Genomic DNA, 9804 nt, shown 5'->3' with positions numbered 1-9804 from the left:
CTCCAGCACATTGCCCACAGCAGCTGCCCCCCTAGAGGAGGATCAAGAGTGAAGGCCACTCACAATTGAGCTAGGGCCAAGAGAAGGCCATTTGAAGGTAGGCCAGGAAGCAATGGACTTAATCTGCAGCAAGGGAGATTTAGGTTAGATAGTAGGAAAAACTTTCTAACTCTCAGGGCAGTTAGGCTCTGGAATAGGTCTCCAAGGGAGGCTGTGGAATCCCCATCCTTGGAGGTTTTTAAGAACAGTTTGGACACACTCCTGTCAGGTTTCCTTGGCCAGATGACTTCACGGTCCCTTCCAGCTGGACATTTCTCTGATTATATGATAAGTGTTCATGAGCTTGTGGGTGCTTTGCTACACGCCAGGGCACCTGATAGGAAGGCTTAATTCCCCTGAACTCTGTGGATCATGTGGCCCTTGCCAACACACCTGCCAAGTGTCTTGATTTTCCCACTATGGCACACGGGGGTGGGGTGGGGCTTCAGGTGCTGTGCGTAGTATGTTTGCAAATATACCAGATTCTGGCCACCTCCTCCCTCCGGTTAGTCAGAGATGGCAGAGGAGGGGCAGCAGAAGGGGTGGGGAGAGTTGCTGTGATGCTCCCTTGCTGAACAATCCAAGTGGAACCAGGCAACTGAGCTTTCTACAACAGCTCATGTGGTGCTGCTTCCAGTCCATCCTGCGGAAATCCTTCCTATGCTCCAGTGCATGGAGCCTGCTGGTAAATGGGGTGAGAGAGCCTGGACAATCAGAGGTGAGAGAAGGCAACAGTTCTGCAACGGGGGAGCTGTGGGAGACGAGGGGTACTGCTGCTGTGGGAAGAGTGAACATAGGGCACCTACTTCTCCATCTCCTTTGTTACAGGGTTGGCCACCGAAATTCCATCAGATGGCAATACCCTTCAGTCACTCCAGACCTGGGCTGGATTTGATCCAGCAGCGTAAATGTTCCCACTACCAATTACCAATTTGCTGAGCCACCTATCCTTCTTTCCCCAGTCTCCCCTGTTCAAGCATTCTTTATTGCTATGGATGTTTTACATGCAGTCCGGGAAAGGATTGTCTTGCATTAAGGCCAGGAGTCAGAGGTAGCCTCTGTTCCATGGTCTGCTAGATACGACTTGTGTGATCTTAGGCAAGGCTCTTAACTGCACAATCCAGGGATGTCCATGATCCAGGGATGGGGGGAGGGATAGGTCAGTGGTTTGAGCATAGGCCTGCTAAAACTAGGGTTGTGAGTTCAATCCTTGAGGAGGCCATATAGGGATTTGGGGCAAAAATCTGTCTGGGGATTGGCCCTGCTTTGAGCAGGGGGCTGGACTAGATGACCTTCTGAGGTCCCTTCCAACCCTGATATTCTAAGTAGAGTGTGGGGAATAATAGATGACCTTTCAAAGGAAGAGGCAACCTTAGGAATAAATAATGTACATGGAGGAATGCAGAGAGCGTGGACCATCGGTACAGAATGATCTCTACATAGATATTGCACCTAGATTCTACAGTGACAGAGTGTTAAAGACCCATATATTGTATGCAGTGTTGTTGTAGCCATGTCGGTCTCAGGATATTAGAGAGACAAGGCAGATAAGGGAATGTCTTTTATTGGACCAACTTCTGTTGGTGAGAGAGACAAGCTTTCATGCAACACAGAGCTCTTCTGCGGGACCTGAAGGACCCAGCTGTCTCTCTAAAGACCCCAATGGCATCAGATGAAGTTTTATGCCAGAGGCTGACAATCATTTGGCTCCAGAGCAGATGCTTCTGAATGATCAAGAGAGACAAATTAGTCTGGGAAACAACACAGAGAGCAATGTGCTTCTCTTAAAAAAGGGAAGTCTGAGAAGGAGGCAGGATATATTTTTAGTGTCAAAGGGTCTCTGAAGCTCTTTGCTTTTGCCACATAATAATCACAGGTGTAGCAGCTGGCTATGTTATTTAATGTGCCTGTTTTTTTTGCATACTTGTCTTTACACAGCTCAGTGAATATCTCAGTTCCTCAGAGCGTCCTGAAGTAACCCTGAGAGATTAGTAAGTGGGTGGATGTGTGGTCAGCGCAGTGGAGAGGAAACACTCTCATTGGGGACACCTTCAAGGTGATGTGTCATGTGTTTGCTGCCTGGAGAGACTCACAAGCCTCCCTGAGACCTTTTAAGTTGCGCCTCATATAGAAGGCAGACATCTAAGGCGTCTCAGGCTGGTTTAACTTCTCACGCGTTGCTTTTTTCAACTGCTATAATATAACCTAGGACCTAGACATTGCACAACTGCATGCTATGGCCACGTGCCACTGAATTTTGACAACTGGTGTTGTCCTGCTCCGTTACCTGGAGCAGTATTGGGGCTTATGGCAGGGGTCGGCAATCTTTCAGAAGTGGTGTGCCGAGTCTTCATTTATTCACTCTGATGTAAGGTTTCACGTGCCAGTACAGTAATACATTTTAACGTCTTAGAAGGTCTCTTTCTATAAGTCTATAATATATATCTAAACTATTGTTGTATGTAAAGTAAATAAGGTTTTAAAAATGTTTAAGAAGCTTCATTTAAAATTAAATTAAAATGCAGAGCCTCCTGGATCGGTGGTCAGGACCTGGGCACTGTGAGTGCCACTGAAAATCACCTCGCGTGCTACCTTTGGCATGCGTGCGATAGGTTGCTTACCCCAGCTTACGGCATAGAAGTGAGCTCGCCTGATAGTTCATGTAGCAGAGGGCAGTGGTGAGCCATAGGCACTAACCAATATGATACTTTATCTAAGCCAGATCAAAGAGCTCTCCTCTGGAGTTAAATCTGCTGCTGCTAGGGTGCTTAAGCTCCAAATGTCTGAGCACAGAGGAGATGTTTGGGCTGAGGTGGGATGTTGGGGAGTGGGTATCAATCTGCCATCAGCATGGGTATTTAGTACAGGAAAGATGAGGTTGGTTCCTTTTTCTAGTCCCTTTTCCCTTCTTATTAAGTCTTTATATATGAATATTTTCCAAGACCTGGAGCCTGAGACCTGATTGCTAACAATTGACTCTCTTATTGACTCTCTCAGTGCCCAGCTTGTCTGTCAATTAGTTTATTCTGTCTAGGTTCTTATGTGATCTTCTCTCCTTGTTAGTATCTTAGAATAGAGCCCAAATCAAAACCCTAGACCAGAAAATGCCAAACTCTGTAGTGGGTCAAAATCTGCAAGTGAATTTTGCAGTGTCTTCAGCTCTACTTACTATGATGTATGGGTGGGGGCAAATTTATGTAAAACTTTTTCCCCCATTGGAAATTTTTTTTTTAATTAAACAAAATTTTATCAGAGAGGATCTGCTTTCCCTGAACAGTTTTGGGTTTTTGTTTTGTTTTACATCAGAATGCCCAAAAATTTGAGAACCAACTGTTTTAATCTAGAAAAACAATTTTTTCAGCCAAAAGCTTTTTGGTTTTCAGCCAAACGCTTTTGAACCCCCCCCAAAATCCGCTAAAACTGATAAAAATGTTGGCGGAAGTTTTTCAGGTTTTGGTTTTGTGATTGAAAAGTCAGCATTTTCTGTGTGTGTGTGTGTGGGGGGGGGCAGGGTGATGAAAGCCTTTTCTGACCAGCTCTAGTATTTAGTGCCAGTCATATGCTCAGGCAGGAGGGTTGCAGTGATTTAACTAAATCACTTTCTAAAATGATTGATTAAACTGGTCTGATTTTCTTGTGTAGACAAGGCTGTTTGTATTGGGTTCTCTCTTCTGTTTTCTTTTCCTGACTCTTCCCCTGTATTTCACCTGGGGCATATGGAAGTGCAAAACAGCTCATCTTGGACTTGGACCACATGCTCTGGATAGGTGAGCCTAAGCATTGTACCTTTTGTGTGGCTGCTCTGCAACATAAAGGAACCTCAAAAAAGGTATGACTGCTCATTTAAGCAAAGGAGAGTGCTGGTTACAGGGCTGTCTGCAACAGTGTCCCCTTTCATGCACCCTACCAGGTGTCAGGCCCCATGCCTTTACCTATTCTGGGGCAGAATTCCACAATTCTCCTACAGTACCTTGTGTATCCACCGTACTTACCCAGTAGGTCCTGCAGTTCAGGCACCTGCAGTTTTTCCTGTGGGAGTCTGCGACCAGTGGTACCCAGTGATCAGACAGCCTTCTTAAAACTCAGAGTGTCTATTTTAAGAGTAGGAACAAAGTATTAGAGAGAGAAAGATTTGAAAACCACCACCAGTCTGCACACATCTACCTTACAATTCCTAAACCCTAAAGTCTTACAATTCCCGGGTAGCAACTGAGGCTGGCCTAGCTTCTTCAGACATCCCAGCAGATTCCTGTGTGTCAGTCAGATTCCCCCATCCAACTCCTCACTGAGTGTTCCTTTTTAAACTGCTGTACTCCTTTGGACATCCTGTTTCCCAGGCCTTTTCCTGTCCTGGCTTTGTCTCTTAACAGCCCTCATGTGTTTGCAGAGAAGAGTCTTGTCTGGAGCCATTCTTTTTCCTTCCTCTATGTTTTTCCTTACAACCCCCTATTAAACTATACCACTATATTTGTCTAGAAAACATCCCCGTAACCTGGTCAATATATAGCATTTGTAAATTATTACAGAGCCGCTCCAACTCCATCACAGTATACAGACCCCTTAATAACAGTCTGGGTGCATTTAATGCAGGAGGTAATTGACTCTGTGGAGTTTCATCCTGAGTTCTTATGCAGTGATGACTCATAACAGCACACTTTGCTATAACAATGATAAAGATCAGTCATCCTCTCTACACAATTCCCACACCATCGCTACCCAGCTTCTCAGGGGCAAGGCTGAGAGAAAAAGTGGCCCTTGCAGCATGCCCTGAAGGCTGTCAGAGATACAGAATCATAGAAATGTAGGGTTCTCGAGAAGTTATCTAGTGCAACCCCCAGTGCTGAGGCAGGACCAAGTGTACCTAGGGAGGTGGTGGAATCTCCTTCCTTAGAGGTTTTTAAGGTCAGGCTTGACAAAGTCCTGGCTGGGATGATTGAGTTGGGGATTGGTCCTGCTTTGAGCAGGGGGTTGGACTAGATGACCTCCTGAGGTCCCTTCCAACCCTGATATTCTATGATTCTATACCTCAGAAAAAAATACATCACCTGAGATTCTCAGGTGATCTCCCATCCAAGTGCTAGCCAGGCCCAGGAGAGCTTAGCTTCTGAGATCAGCCAAGACTGGGTGCATTCTGTCCAGGACGGCCATATAGGCATAAACTTATGCACAGAAAAGCGGGTGACTTGTCCAGAGTCACATAGCAGGTCAGTGGTAGAGGCAGGAATAGAACTCAAGGTCCTGTGACTCTGTGTCTAGGGCCTGATCTCCTAGGCCATGCCTGTCCACATTTTTACTTTTCTATCACCCACGTATAGCACTGCAGCGATTTGAACTCAGTATCTCTGGCCTTGTAGGCAAAAGCCTTACCACTAGGCCATTCAGCTGCTTAGATGCAGTCAGGAGGTGAGGTCCCATGGACAGAGCATTAACACAGACCTCCTTGCCAGCTGCCCCTTCTCTCCTGTGCTGATAGGGCTTCAGCTTCATTTGTTAGGCATCTTTGTATTATTACATTCCCCTTTAACAGACCAGGAAACTGAGGCACAGAGAGGTTGAGGTTGGGATTTTCAAAGGCGCTTGAGGAAGTTAGGTGCCCCTCGCCACAGTTTCCATTTCTGCCTTTGGAACAGCTCATTTAGGGGAGATTTTCAGTCACACAAGAACTCTGTGGCTTAATGAAGACTAGAATTCAGGTTTCCCCTCTCCTAATCCTGTGCTTTGAGTGTCTACAGCACTGTTAGACTGACCAGCCTGAGCGATCATTCCCCATGCACTCGGGATGTTCTGGTATTTCATTTACAGCTGGTACTGCCTCCTTCCCCATCACACAGCACCACGCAAGGAAAGGTTTTTCGCCTTCGTCGTTCCCCCCCACGCCCCTCCCAACAAAGAATTCTGCAGCTCATTGAACTTATTTCACCATCCGCTCTAAACACGGAGCTGGAGGTGGGTTGTGGGAGAGGCACGAGAGTTGTTTTTTCCTGTTGCCAGGTACCAAGGAAACACAATAGGAGATGCAAGCTCAGGTTGTCTACAGCTATGAACTTGCTGTGCATTTAATGCATGACCCGCCTGCACTTTCCCGCTGTACCTGTAAGATGCTGCTGCTTTTTCGGTAGTTGGGCAGAACCGAACTTTAGACCTCTAACATTGCAGAAGTTACCCCCAGTAGGAATGGTCTGGAGAGGCAGCTTCCAGGTGTCCCAGGTAAAAGAGATCATCTAACCACTTAGTCTTGGAATGTCATTTTTGTTTAAAGCATATGTATAGAAGAAACAGGAGTTGCCATGTACTATTCTTGTCCAGGAATCAGCTAATGAGGATCCACTGGAAATACAGTTGAATGAAATGAACTCTTAGAACACTACAACTTTCCAGACAAGTGACAGCTTAGCAGGATGTGTGAAGGTGTACAAGTGGGGGGTAGTTATACTGTGTCATTGATTGCATTTAAAGTGGAAAAAAGTTTAGGTGAAAGCATTTTTTTCAAACTTCAGTCACTTGCTCTGGTATCAGGCATGGATATTTTCAGATGACTAGGCAAATTAGAGAATGAGCAGGGGCAGTCTACTCTCAAAGTTGAACCAAATAATAAAATTGGTTTTAATTAACAACTTTTGTTATGTCACTGCAAATTTATGTGTAGACACTTTTTTTTTTTTTAAGAATAAAAGTGTCCTGTTTTGATTTTACTTAAGGCAGTATTCTGAAATGAGCACCCACAGACAGATGTGCACCAAATTAACGAAAGGAGTAAATTAAAATCCTTTTAATTATGTTGGTGCGACTTTGTGCATAAATCCAGTCCTTATATGTGGTGAAAATAGGGATTATACAACAGAAGTTGGTATGTAAACATGATAGATAAGATTGCTATCAATGAGTGCTGTAATATAAAAATATGTATTTATTATTTACTATTTAAGTTCCAGCAGCGTGCTCAGTGTTGTACAAGAGACAAACATGAACATAGTTCCTGCCTCAAGCAATTTATAGTCTAAGGGCCCGCTCTACACACACAATTTGCACCAATTCACTAGAATTGATTTAGCGATGGGTGCAACTGTTCCATGTGGAAACACTTACATCAATGTGAGTGGATAACTTTGATTTAGCTAACATATGCTTTAAATGAAGTTCCAATGACTTTAATGGGGCTCCTCCTTTGCTTAAAGTTAAGCATATGCATAAGTGCTTTTCTAACTCGGGACCTAAAAGACAGACAGACAACATGACTCACTGGGAAAGCTCAGAGGAGAAAGATGGTTTGAATTTTTAAAAATTGTTAAATCACTTTTTGTGGGCATCGTGAAAGAAGCAAGTCATAAGGAGTGATTTGAATGGAGAGAGTATGGTGACTTGGCAAACTGGGCTTGGAAGGGAAATCCCTGGATAAGGGGCATATATGTTATGTTATCTACACAGAAAGAAGTGAAGTTTGTGTACATATTGCAGTCTGCAAAGGGTGATGTGATGCATTATTTTCAGAAGAGAAATTTGCTTTATTTACAGCACCGAATTCCAACATTGCAAAGAGAAGAAAACTTATTTTCAAACTATTGATATGAAAAATTCTACTTGGTCCAAAAGGATATGGTAAAGGTACATATGTGGGGATGGCTTTTGACATATTTAAGATACAATACTTGTATAAGCAGGCATCTCCTATATGGCTTAGTTTGTATGGTTTCCATATTAGACTGGGGTGTGTGTGAGAGAGAGAAACGTACACACATTTTCTACAGTATATATTATCACTACATAATCTACTTTTAATATAGGGAAGAATTCTGTATTATTGTGGGGGATGGGCTAGATGTCCTGGGAATTGGGGTGTGTGGCCATTTGGGGTCAAAGGGAAGAAGCCAGTTAAAAGTCCCATGTCCTGAGCTTGCCACCCCATTGCCATAGTAAATTACTGCAGGAATATATGCAGGCCCTGAACATGTTAAGAAGCAGTTGGTTTTGTTGACAGGTGTCCCTTGTTACCTTGTCTAATACCCCAGCAGGCTGTCAGCTGCCAATCTGGAATCTGGTGCTGAGCAAGGGGTCATGGGCCCAAACCAGAAAGCCTTCAAGGCTCTTTCAAAGAGCTTGAGAAAGTTACAACTGAGTTTGTTGTTGATTACTGCAGTCATATGGAGACAGTTACACAAACAGGTCTGTGGTTTTATTCTTGGTTTGTTCTAGTCAACAAACCGTTTAGAATCTCCGATCAGTGTGGGGAATATTTATTTCAGATGTAACACAGTAATTAGTCCCTGTTATTACAATCAGGATGTCAAAAAAGCTGTCCCTAAAGACAGCAACTATTTTGTTTTAGGCTAAAAAAAAAAAGGGGGGGGGGGCGAGGGCGGTGGAGGTACCGGAGGTGGAGAGAAAAGAAAAACGATTGGGTCTTATTTCTACTAGTCCAAACTAATCATGTCACCACTGGGGCAAAGCACTTTACAAACATTAACAACGTTCCTCTCAACACTGCAGTGAGGTGGTTAAATATTGTCCTTCCTACTTCACAAAAGGAAAAACTGAGGTAACAAGTTTGTGAGTTGTCCAAAGTCACAGAAGGGGTCAGAAGAGAGCAGGTGAAAGCTCTTTGAGATGGGGAATATAATTCACTCTACGTTTGTGCCTAGCACAATGGGGCTCTGACCTGGTTAAAGCTGCTGGGCACTGCTGCATTATAAACAACATGTAATAATAAATATAAGTAGTGATAATCTTTGAGAGTCCTTGCTCGCACTCCTGATTAAACTGTGCCTCTGTGAAACATACCTGTCATTTTTAACAATATGTTTAATAAACTAAAAACTTAAAAAAAATATTTTTGGACCAAAGTTTGAGTACAAAATCTCTTTCTGCTACCAAAGATGGTTCCCTTTCCTCCCAGCACTGCCCCCCTGGGACAACAGTTGCAGTTTTCCCAGCTGCTGTATAAACAAGTGCCTCTACATGAATTTCTTGGGTGGAAATTCCCCCTGGTTCACCAATGGAAATTTCATCCTTTTAATAGCTAAACTAACAATTTTTGTCTTGCCAAAACACTTTCATTAAAAAAAAAAAAAAAAAAAAAAAAAAAGTCTTTTCACATAACTACCTCTTCCCCCTCAGCCCTTTGGCATCAGTGACTCATGCAATGGCCTTTGCTGCTTATAAGTGGTTTTTCAGGTGGTGGGAAAACTTCAAAACTTCTCGTAAGCTTTGTCACTAGCAACTGTCCATTCATGCATAACTGTGCATAGTTTCTGGTTTGGTTTGTTACATACTGGGTGTGGTTCTTTGCTTAAAAAAATTCAGCATAAAACACCTTGAACTTTAAATATATATTTTAAATTAACAGTCCAAAGCAAGCAACCTTTCCTGGCCCCATAAGTCCCAATCCTGCAAGCTGTCCTGTGCAGGCAGACACCTGCACTTGCATGGGCTTAACAGGGCTCTGTGCATATCAAGGTCCACTCCAACAAGGAACTTCCAAGATCTGGGCCTTAATGGAAACCGCTAATAAGGCCCCTCAAAATTCCAGAGCTAGGAGGTTCAAGGGCAACTTAAATATTGAAAGACAAGCCAAGCTTTCTCTAAAGCATTCCTTGTGCACCCAAGACTCTACAGTTGAACTCAACAGGGGTTTTGGGTACGTGATGATCGCATGCCTCATCACTTCTGATCTCAGACAAGGGCTATATAATCCTCCAACAGTAATTTTAAGAAGAAATACCTTGGTTTATTTGAACATGCTGTTGCAGCTCATGATGGAAATCTGTGGTT

The sequence above is a fragment of the Malaclemys terrapin genome, chromosome 19 (assembly GCF_027887155.1).
Source record: "Malaclemys terrapin pileata isolate rMalTer1 chromosome 19, rMalTer1.hap1, whole genome shotgun sequence".
Lineage (NCBI taxonomy): Eukaryota > Metazoa > Chordata > Testudines > Emydidae > Malaclemys > Malaclemys terrapin.
Note: the sequence above shows the minus strand (reverse complement) of the source record.